At 49.5% G+C, this 9,757-nt stretch overlaps 1 protein-coding gene across 1 annotated transcript in view; it reads right to left on the reverse strand.

Annotated features, from left to right (window-relative positions):
- The window catches only part of LOC119976287 (regulator of G-protein signaling 3-like), a 139,309-nt gene extending 130,536 nt beyond the window's left edge, over positions 1–8,773 (reverse strand). The window contains exon 1 of the mRNA XM_038816706.1: positions 8,527–8,773. The gene's annotated coding sequence lies outside the window, so the exon portion shown is untranslated. The remainder of the gene's footprint in view (positions 1–8,526) is intronic.
- Between the last annotated feature and the right edge of the window lie 984 nt (positions 8,774–9,757).

The raw sequence follows: 9,757 nt of genomic DNA on the forward strand, positions 1-9,757 counted from the left end.
TGTGCATATACAGACAGAAGCAAACAGAGATTACAAAGTTCCCACACACACACAAAGTTTGAACACACAGCTTTTCCATGGAAATGTTACTGGCCAAAATTTATATATGCAAACCTCGAGTGGACAGTTAACAGCAACCAATGTAGCCTCAGCATGATACTTGTAGATTCAGAATCCAGTGTGGATTCAGTACAATCTCTGCTGACAGTGTCCAGTGCGGATTCAGTACAATCTCTGCCCTGCTGACAGTGTCCAGTGTGGATTCAGTACAATCTCTGCTCTGCTGACAGTGTCCAGTGCGGATTCAGTACAATCTCTGCTGACAGTGTCCAGTGTGGGTTCAGTGCAATCTCTGCTGACAGTATGCAGTGTGGATTCAGTACAATCTCTGCCCTGCTGACAGTGTCCAGTGTGGATTCAGTACAATCTCTGCTGACAGTGTCCAGTGTGGATTCAGTGCAATCTCTGCTGACAGTGTCCAGTGTGGATTCAGTACAATCTCTGCTGACAGTGTGCAGTGTGGATTCAGTACAATCTCTGCCCTGCTGACAGTGTCCAGTGTGGATTCAGTGCAATCTCTGCTGACAGAGTCCAGTGTGGATTCAGTACAATCTCTGCCGACAGTGTGCAGTGTGGATTCAGTACAATCTCTGTTGACAGTGTGCAGTGTGGATTCAGTACAACCTCTGCTGACAGTGTCCAGTGTGGATTCAGAGCAATCTCTGCTGTCAGTGTCCAGTGTGGATTCAGTACAATCTCTGCCCTGCTGACAGTGTCTAGTGTGGATTCAGTGCAATCTCTGCTGTCAGTGTCCAGTGTGGATTCAGTACAATCTCTGCCCTGCTGACAGTGCCCAGTGTGGATTCAGTACAATCTCTGCCCCGCTGACAGTGTCCAGTGTGGATTCAGTACAATCTCTGCCCCGCTGACAGTGTCCAGTGTGGATTCAGTACAATCTCTGCCCTGCTGACAGTGTCCAGTGTGGATTCAGTACAATCTCTGCCCCGCTGACAGTGTCCAGTGTGGATTCAGTACAATCTCTGCCCTGCTGACAGTGTCCAGTGTGGATTCAGTACAATCTCTGCTGACAGTGTCCAGTGTGGATTCAGTACAATCTCTGCTGACAGTGTCCAGTGTGGATTCAGTACAATCACTGCTGACAGTGTCCAGTGTGGATTCAGTGCAATCTCTGCTGACAGTGTCCAGTGTGGATTCAGTACAATCTCTGCTGACAGTGTCCAGTGTGGATTCAGTACAATCTCTGCTGACAGTGTCCAGTGTGGATTCAGTACAATCTCTGCTGACAGTATGCAGTGTGGATTAAGTACAATCTCTGCCCCGCTGACAGTGTCCAGTGTGGATTCAGTACAATCTCTGCTGACAGTGTCCAGTGTGGATTCAGTACAATCACTGCTGACAGTGTCCAGTGTGAATTCAGTACAATCTCTGCCCTGCTGACAGTGTCCAGTGTGGATTCAGTACAATCTCTGCCCTGCTGACAGTGCGCAGTGTGGATTCAGTACAATCTCTGCCCTGCTGACAGTGTCCAGTGTGGATTCAGTACAATCTCTGCCCTGCTGACAGTATCCAGTGTGGATTCAGTACAATCACTGCTGACAGTGTCCAGTGTGGATTCAGTGCAATCTCTGCTGACAGTGTCCAGTGTGGATTCAGTACAATCTCTGCTGACAGTGTCCAGTGTGGATTCAGTACAATCTCTGCTGACAGTGTCCAGTGTGGATTCAGTACAATCTCTGCTGACAGTATGCAGTGTGGATTAAGTACAATCTCTGCCCCGCTGACAGTGTCCAGTGTGGATTCAGTACAATCTCTGCTGACAGTGTCCAGTGTGGATTCAGTACAATCTCTGCTGACAGTGTCCAGTGTGGATTCAGTACAATCTGCTGACAGTGTCCAGTGTGGATTCAGTACAATCTCTGCCCTGCTGACAGTATCCAGTGTGGATTCAGTATAATCTCTGCTGACAGTGTCTAGTGTAGATTCAGTACAATCTCTGCTGACAGTGTCCAGTGTGGATTCAGTACAATCTCTGCCTTGCTGACAGTGTCCAGTGTGGATTCAATGCAATCTCTGCTGACACTGTCCAGTGTGAATTCAGTTCAATCTCTGCCCTGCGACAGTGTGAAGTGTGGATTCAGTACAATTTTCCTCTGACAGTATGCAGTGTGGATTCAGTACAATCTCTGCCCTGTTGACAGTGTGCAGTGTGGATTCAGTACAATCTCTGCCCTGCTGACAGTGTCCAGTGTGGGTTCAGTACAATCTCTGCTGACAGTGTCTAGTGTGGATTCAGTACAATCTCTGCTGACAGTGTCCAGTGTGGGTTCAGTATAATCTCTGCTGACAGTGTCTAGTGTGGATTCAGTACAATCTCTGCCCTGCTGACAGTGTCCAGTGTGGATTCAGTACAATCTCTGCCCTGCTGACCGTGTCCAGTTGTGGATTCAGTACAATCTCTGCCCTGCTGACAGTATCCAGTGTGGATTCAGTACAATCACTGCTGACAGTGTCCAGTGTGGATTCAGTGCAATCTCTGCTGACAGTGTCCAGTGTGGATTCAGTACAATCTCTGCTGACAGTGTCCAGTGTGGATTCAGTACAATCACTGCTGACAGTGTCCAGTGTGGAATCAGTGCAATCTTTGCCCTGCTGACAGTGTCCAGTGTGGATTCAGTACAATCTCTGCCCTGCTGACAGTGTCCAGTGTGGATTCAGTACAATCTCTGCCCTGCTGACAGTATCCAGTGTGGATTCAGTACAATCACTGCTGACAGTGTCCAGTGTGGATTCAGTACAATCTCTGCCCTGCTGACAGTGTCCAGTGTGGATTCAGTACAATCGCTGCTGACAGTGTCCAGTGTGGATTCAGTACAATCTCTGCTGACAGTGTCCAGTGTGGATTCAGTACAATCTCTGCTGACAGTGTGCAGTGTGGATTCAGTACAATCACTGCTGACAGTGTCCAGTGTGGAATCAGTGCAATCTCTGCTGATAGGAGAATGGTCCAAGAAGTGGCTGATGAAATTGAACGTGGGCAAGTACGAGGTCTTGCACTTTGGAAAAAAGAATAGAGGCATGGACTATTTTCTAAACGGTGACAAAATTCATAATGCTAAAGTGCAAAGGGACTTGGGAGTCCTAGTCCAGGATTCTCTAAAGGTAAACTTGTAGGTTGAGACCGTAATTAAGAAAGCAAATGTAATGTGAAATGAAATGAAAATGAAAATCGCTTATTGTCACGAGTAGGCTTCAAATGAAGTTACTGTGAAAAGTCCCTAGTCGCCACATTCCGGCGCCTGTTCGGGGAGGCTGTTACGGGAATCGAACCGTGCTGCTGGCTTGCCTTGGTCTGCTTTCAAAGCCAGCGATTAGCCCTGTGAGCTAAACAGCCCCAATGTTGTCCCTAATGTTGTCATTTATCTCAAGAGGCTTGGAATATAAAAGCAGGGATGTACTTCTGAGGCTTTATAAAGCACTTGTTAGGCCCCATTTAGAATACTGTGAGCAATTTTGGCCCCACACCTCAGGAAGGACATACTGGCACTGGAGCGGGTCCAGCGGAGATTCACACGGATGATCCCAGGAATGGTAGGCCTAACATACGATGAACGTCTGAGGATCGTGGGATTATATTCATTGGAGTTTAGGAGGTTGAGGGGAGATCTAATAGAAACTTACAAGATAATGAATGACTTGGATAGGATGGACGTAGGGAAGTTGTTTCCATTAGCAGGGGAGACTAGGACGCGGGGGCACAGCCTTAGAATAAAAGGGAGTCACTTTAGAACAGAGATGAGGAGAAATTTCTTCAGCCAGAGAGTGGTAGGTCTGTGGAATTCATTGACACAGAGGGCGGTGGAGGCCGGGACGTTGAGTGTCTTTAAGACAGAAATTGATAAATTCTTGATTTCTCGAGGAATTAAGGGCTATGGGGAGAGAGCGGGTACGTGGAGTTGAAATCAACCATGATTGAATGGTGGAGTGGACTCGATGGGCTGAATGGCCTTACTTCCGCTCCTATGTCTTATGGTCTTATGGACAGTGTCCAGTGTGGGTTCAGTACAATCACTGCTGACAGTGTCCAGTGCGGATTCAGTACAATCTCTGCTGACAGTGTCCAGTGTGGATTCAGTACAATCGCTGCTGACAGTGTCCAGTGTGGGTTCAGTACAATCTCTGCCCTGCTGACAGTGTGCAGTGTGGATTCAGTACAATCTCTGCTGACAGTGTCCAGTGCAGATTCAGTACAATCTCTGCTGACAGTGTCCAGTGTGGATTCAGTACAATCTCTGCTGACAGTGTCCAGTGTGGATTCAGTACAATCTCTGCTGACAGTGTCCAGTGTGGATTCAGTACAATCTCTGCTGACAGTGTCCAGTGTGGGTTCAGTACAATCTCTGCCCTGCTGACAGTGTGCAGTGTGGATTCAGTACAATCTCTGCTGACAGTGTCCAGTGCAGATTCAGTACAATCTCTGCTGACAGTGTGCAGTGTGAATTCAGTGCAATCTCTGCTGACAGTGTCCAGTGTGGGTTCAGTACAATCTCTGCTGACAGTGTCCAGTGTGGATTCAGTACAATCTCTGCCCTGCTGACAGTGTGCAGTGTGAATTCAGTGCAATCTCTGCTGACAGTGTCCAGTGTGGATTCAGTACAATCGCTGCTGACAGTGTCCAGTGTGGGATCAGTACAATCACTGCTGACAGTGTCTAGTGCGGATTCAGTACAATCTCTGCTGACAGTGTCCAGTGTGGATTCAGTACAATCTCTGTTGACAGTGTCCAGTGTGGATTCAGTACAATCTCTGCCCTGCTGACAGTATCCAGTGTGGATTCAGTACAATCACTGCTGACAGTGTCCAGTGTGGATTCAGTACAATCTCTGCCCTGCTGACAGTATCCAGTGTGGATTCAGTACAATCGCTGCTGACAGTGTCCAGTGTGGATTCAGTACAATCGCTGCTGACAGTGTCCAGTGTGGATTCAGTACAATCACTGCTGACAGTGCCCAGTGTGGATTCAGTACAATCTCTGCCCTGCTGACAGTATCCAGTGTGGATTCAGTACAATCACTGCTGACAGTGTCCAGTGTGGATTCAATACAATCTCTGCCCTGATGACAGTGTCCAGTGTGGATTCAGTGCAATCTCTGCTGACAGTGTCCAGTGTGGATTCAGTACAATATCTGCCCTGCTGACAGTGTCCAGTGTGGATTCAATACAATCTCTGCTGACAGTGTCCAGTGTGGATTCAGTACAATCTCTGCCCTGCTGACAGTGTCCAGTGTGGATTCAGTACAATCTCTGCCCTGCTGACAGTGTGCAGTGTGGATTCAGTGCAATCTCTGCTGACAGTGTGCAGTGTGGATTCAGTACAATCTCTGCCCTGCTGACAGTGTGCAGTGTGAATTCAGTGCAATCTCTGCTGACAGTGTCCAGTGTGCATTCAGTACAATCTCTGCCCTGCTGACAGTGTCCAGTGTGGATTCAATACAATCGCTGCTGACAGTGTCCAGTGCGGATTCAGTACAATCTCTGCTGACAGTGTCCAGTGTGGATTCAGTACAATCTCTGCCCTGCTGACAGTGTCCAGTGTGCATTCAGTACAATCTCTGCTGACAGTGTCCAGTGTGAAATCAGTGCAATCTCTGCTGACAGTGTGCAGTGTGGATTCAGTACAATCTCTGCCCTGCTGACAGATCCTTTGTGTTTTCAACCAAACAGCTTCAAACAATGTCCTTGCCTTTCACTGCGATGCTGTATTGAGTGATGGGTACTTTGTAGCTGGCACTGAGAGAGTTGCCTTTGAGGGTGAAGTTTCCCTGTACTATAATTCAAATTGAAACCTGAGGTATTTTTCCCTGTGCCAATCTTCCCTCGCGAAACAAACTAGGATCTGGGAGAATTACCCATCTAAATATTGAATTGATAGTGGGAAATTTGAAAGCAGCCAATTCAGAAAGTGACTCTGCCATTTCTAATCTTAGCAAATATAATTGACAGGAACAATAATGATACTCATTATTGAATCTGACTATCCCATTCCAGGACTGGTCTCTGCAATCTGCATGCTGCCTCTCTCTCTTTCTTTCAATCAGTTTCCCCTCTCTATCTCACCTTCTATGCACCTTGCCTGCTTTATCCTCCCTTTCCTTGCTCTGTTCTTCTCTGCATCTCTCCCCTCTAATGTTTCACCCTCCGGTGAATCGCTCTCTCCCTATCTAATCTGGCTTTGTTACTCTCTGTCTCTCTGTGTCCTCTTTTCCTTTCTCTTTTTGTCTCTCTCTCTCTCTCTCTCTCTCTCAATCTGTGTATATATATATCTTCCTTTCCTCTGCATTCTCTCAATCTCTCAGATTCAGTGGGCTGTGACTCCAACTGTTTCTTTTCCCTCTTCCACTCTCTCTCTCTCTCTCTCTCCTTCCTCTCTCTCTTTACCTCCTTCTCACTCACTATTTCTTTTCCCTCTTATATTCTGTATTTACATCCCTCTTTCTCTCGCCCTGAGTTATCTCTTCCTCTCTCACTCTATTTCAGATCTCCATCCGCACTTTCTCTCGCTCAATCTGTACAACCATCCTCCTGTTTCTCTCATTCCTCTCTTCTCCCTGTGCTGTTCTGCCTCTATTTCTCTCCCTCTCCCTCTCGCTTTTTCACTCTCCAGACTGCGATACTTCTCCAAGGTGTCACCCATCCTCCCTCTCTTTCTGTCCCTTTCCCGTTTCACTCTCTGCCAAGTTCTTTCTCTTTCTGCCCCTCTATCGTTCTCTCCCTTTACCTCGTTCCGTCTCTCTTCTCCCCGTTTCACTCTGTCTGCCCCGTCACCTCTCTCTCCCTTCTGCCTCGCTCTCTCTTTCTTTCCGCCTCTCTCTTTACATCTTTCTCTCTCTCATTGCCTCTCTCTCCCTCTCCCTGCCTGTCTCATTCTGTTTTCCTCTTTGTCTCCTCTCACTCACTCTCCCTCTTTCTGCCTCACACTTTCTGTCTCTCTCTCTTTGCCTTTCTCTCCCTCCCTCTCACCCTGCTTGTCTCACTCTGTTTCCCTCTCCCTCTGTCTTCCCCTCGCTCACTCTCCTACTTCCTGCCTCACACTGTCTCTGCCTCACACTCTGTCTCTCTCTCACTCGCCTTCGTCTCTCTTTACCTCCTTCTCTCACTTTGCCTCTCTCTCCCTTCCTCTCTCTGTCTCCCTCCCTCTGTCTCCCCCTTACTCACTCTCCTACTTTCTGCCTCACACTCTCTCTCTCCCTCTTTCTCTTTACCTCCTTCTCTCTCCCATTGCCTCTCTCTCCCTCTCTCTCTCCCTGCCTGTTTCTGTCCTCCTCTCTCTCTGTCTCCCCCTTACTCACTCTCCCACTTTCTGCCTCACACTCTCTCTCCTTCCTCTCTCTCTTTACCTCCTTCTCTCTCTCCCTGCCTGTCTCTGTGCCCCTCTCTCTGTCTCCCCCTCACTCACTCCACTTTCTGCCTCACACTCTCTCTCTCTCCTTCCTCTCTCTCTTTACCTCCTTCTCTCTCATTGCCTCTCTCTCCCTCCCTCTCTCCCTGCCTGTCTCTGTGCCCCTCTCTCTGTCTCTCCCTCACTCACTCCCACTTTCTGCCTCACACTCTCTCTCTCTCCTTCCTCTCTCTCTTTACCTCCTTCTCTCTCATTGCCTCTCTCTCCCTCCCTCTCTCCCTGCCTGTCTCTGTGCCCCTCTCTCTGTCTCTCCCTCACTCACTCCACTTTCTGCCTCACACTCTCTCTCTCTCCTTCCTCTCTCTCTTTACCTCCTTCTCTCTCATTGCCTCTCTCTCCCTCCCTCTCTCCCTGCCTGTCTCTGTGCCCCTCTCTCTGTCTCTCCCTCACTCACTCCCACTTTCTGCCTCACACTCTCTCTCTCTCCTTCCTCTGTCTCTCTCTCCTTCCTCTCTCTCTTTACCTCCTTCTCTCTCATTGCCTCTCTCTCCCTCCCTCTCTCCCTGCCTGTCTCTGTGCCCCTCTCTCTGTCTCTCCCTCACTCACTCCCACTTTCTGCCTCACACTCTCTCTCTCTCTCTCTCCTTCCTCTGTCTCTCTCTCCTTCCTCTCTCTCTTTACCTCCTTCTCTCTCTCATTGCCTCTCTCTCCCTGCATGTCTCACTCTGTTCCCCTCTGAACCCCCCTCGCTCACTTTCTCACCCTCCCTCTTTCTGCCTCACACACACTCTCTCTCTCTCTCTATCCCTCTCTCTCTCTGTCTTCTCGTCAACATGAAACAAGCCGCCAGGAGAGGAATCAGAAAGCAGCCCCGGACAGGAGGGTCCCTGCCCCAGTAAACTACCAAACCGTTGCTTGCCTTGGGGAATCCGCTCGAATCTCAGTTTCCAGTCATTCGAGACGGATTAGTAAACAGAGACTTAAACAGCTGGACCCTGCCTCGGCTGAATGAGCAAACACTGTCAAACTTTGGCAAGGTGCTTTTTAACAATACATTGGGAAAAAAAAAACCCTCATATACCAGAGAGATGGAAAGTGGATGCACTTACCTTGATGAGGAGAGTGCTCCTTGCTCACAGGCATCAACGATTCCAGCTTGAGGCTGAACACAGGAATGGAGAGAGTGTGTGAAGGAGAGAGGGAGAGGACTCTCTGCTTCGGCTTGCTACCTCGAGTGCCTCCTGAGCTCCTTCTGTGGTGAAAAGGCGAATCTTTCCAGTCACACCCACAAGTATTTTGACATCAGTGCTGTGTTGGGAGCCAGTGGGTGCTGACAATCAGCCAGCCAGGCCTGGGTGGCAGGAGGAGGGGGGAGAGGGGAGGGGGGGGGGGGGTACAGCACAGCCCAGCCCAGCTTCCTCAAGGCAGGCGTGGAAAAATAAACCCAGCCCCTGCTTCGTTATCCATGCAGCCTTTAAGTGGCTCAGTTAAGAGGCAATCGCACGGGCCTCTGAATCAGGGTCATCTGAAGGCCTTGGGACAAGGGAGCAACCTTCGCCATCTGATTTAGGGGGAAGAAGGAGGCCGTTCGGTCCATCGAGCCCGTACTGACCCTCTGAAAGAGCACCCTGCACATCCCTGGGCACCCAGGGGCAATTTTATCATGGCCAATTCACCGAACCCGCCCATCTTTGGACTGTGGGAGGAAAGCGGAGCAGACGGGGGGGGGGGGGAGAACGCGCAACCTCCACACAGACAGTCACACCCAAGGCCGGAATTGAGCCCGGGGTGACTGGCGCTGTGAGGCGGCAGTGCTAACCACTGTGACACCGTGATCCTTTTCATCTTTTTCTTTTGCACACTGATAACCGGGACAGGTCCTCGCCAATAGTTTGGCTGCCTCCTCAGCCCCCCCCCCCCCCCCCCCACCCCCCCCCCCCCCCCCCCCCAGCTTCAATCCTGTTGCGCCCTAACTGACTGGATGTTTGAGCTGACCGCGGACACTGTGAGGGCACTGGAGGTGACACCTGAGTCCGACAATCAGTAACGCAAGCTACGGTTCATTTCTCCGGCGTAGGAGATTTAAGATTGAAGATATGAGAGAGGGACGTGGGGATTTCGGAGAGAGGAGGGAGGGTTAAAGTCAAAAACAGACAGACAAAGAGAAATGAGAGAGGGAGGATGAAAGAAGGCATTGAAATTTAGCTACGAGGCGCCAACCCCCTGACTCCTCAAAGCCTGTCCACCGTATACAAGTCAGGAGTGAGATGGAAAACTCTCCACTTCTCTGGATGAGCTCAGCTCCAACACTGAAGAAGCTCAACACCATCCAGGACAAAG

The sequence above is a fragment of the Scyliorhinus canicula genome, chromosome 13 (genome assembly GCF_902713615.1).
Source record: "Scyliorhinus canicula chromosome 13, sScyCan1.1, whole genome shotgun sequence".
In the NCBI taxonomy this organism is placed as follows: domain Eukaryota; kingdom Metazoa; phylum Chordata; class Chondrichthyes; order Carcharhiniformes; family Scyliorhinidae; genus Scyliorhinus; species Scyliorhinus canicula.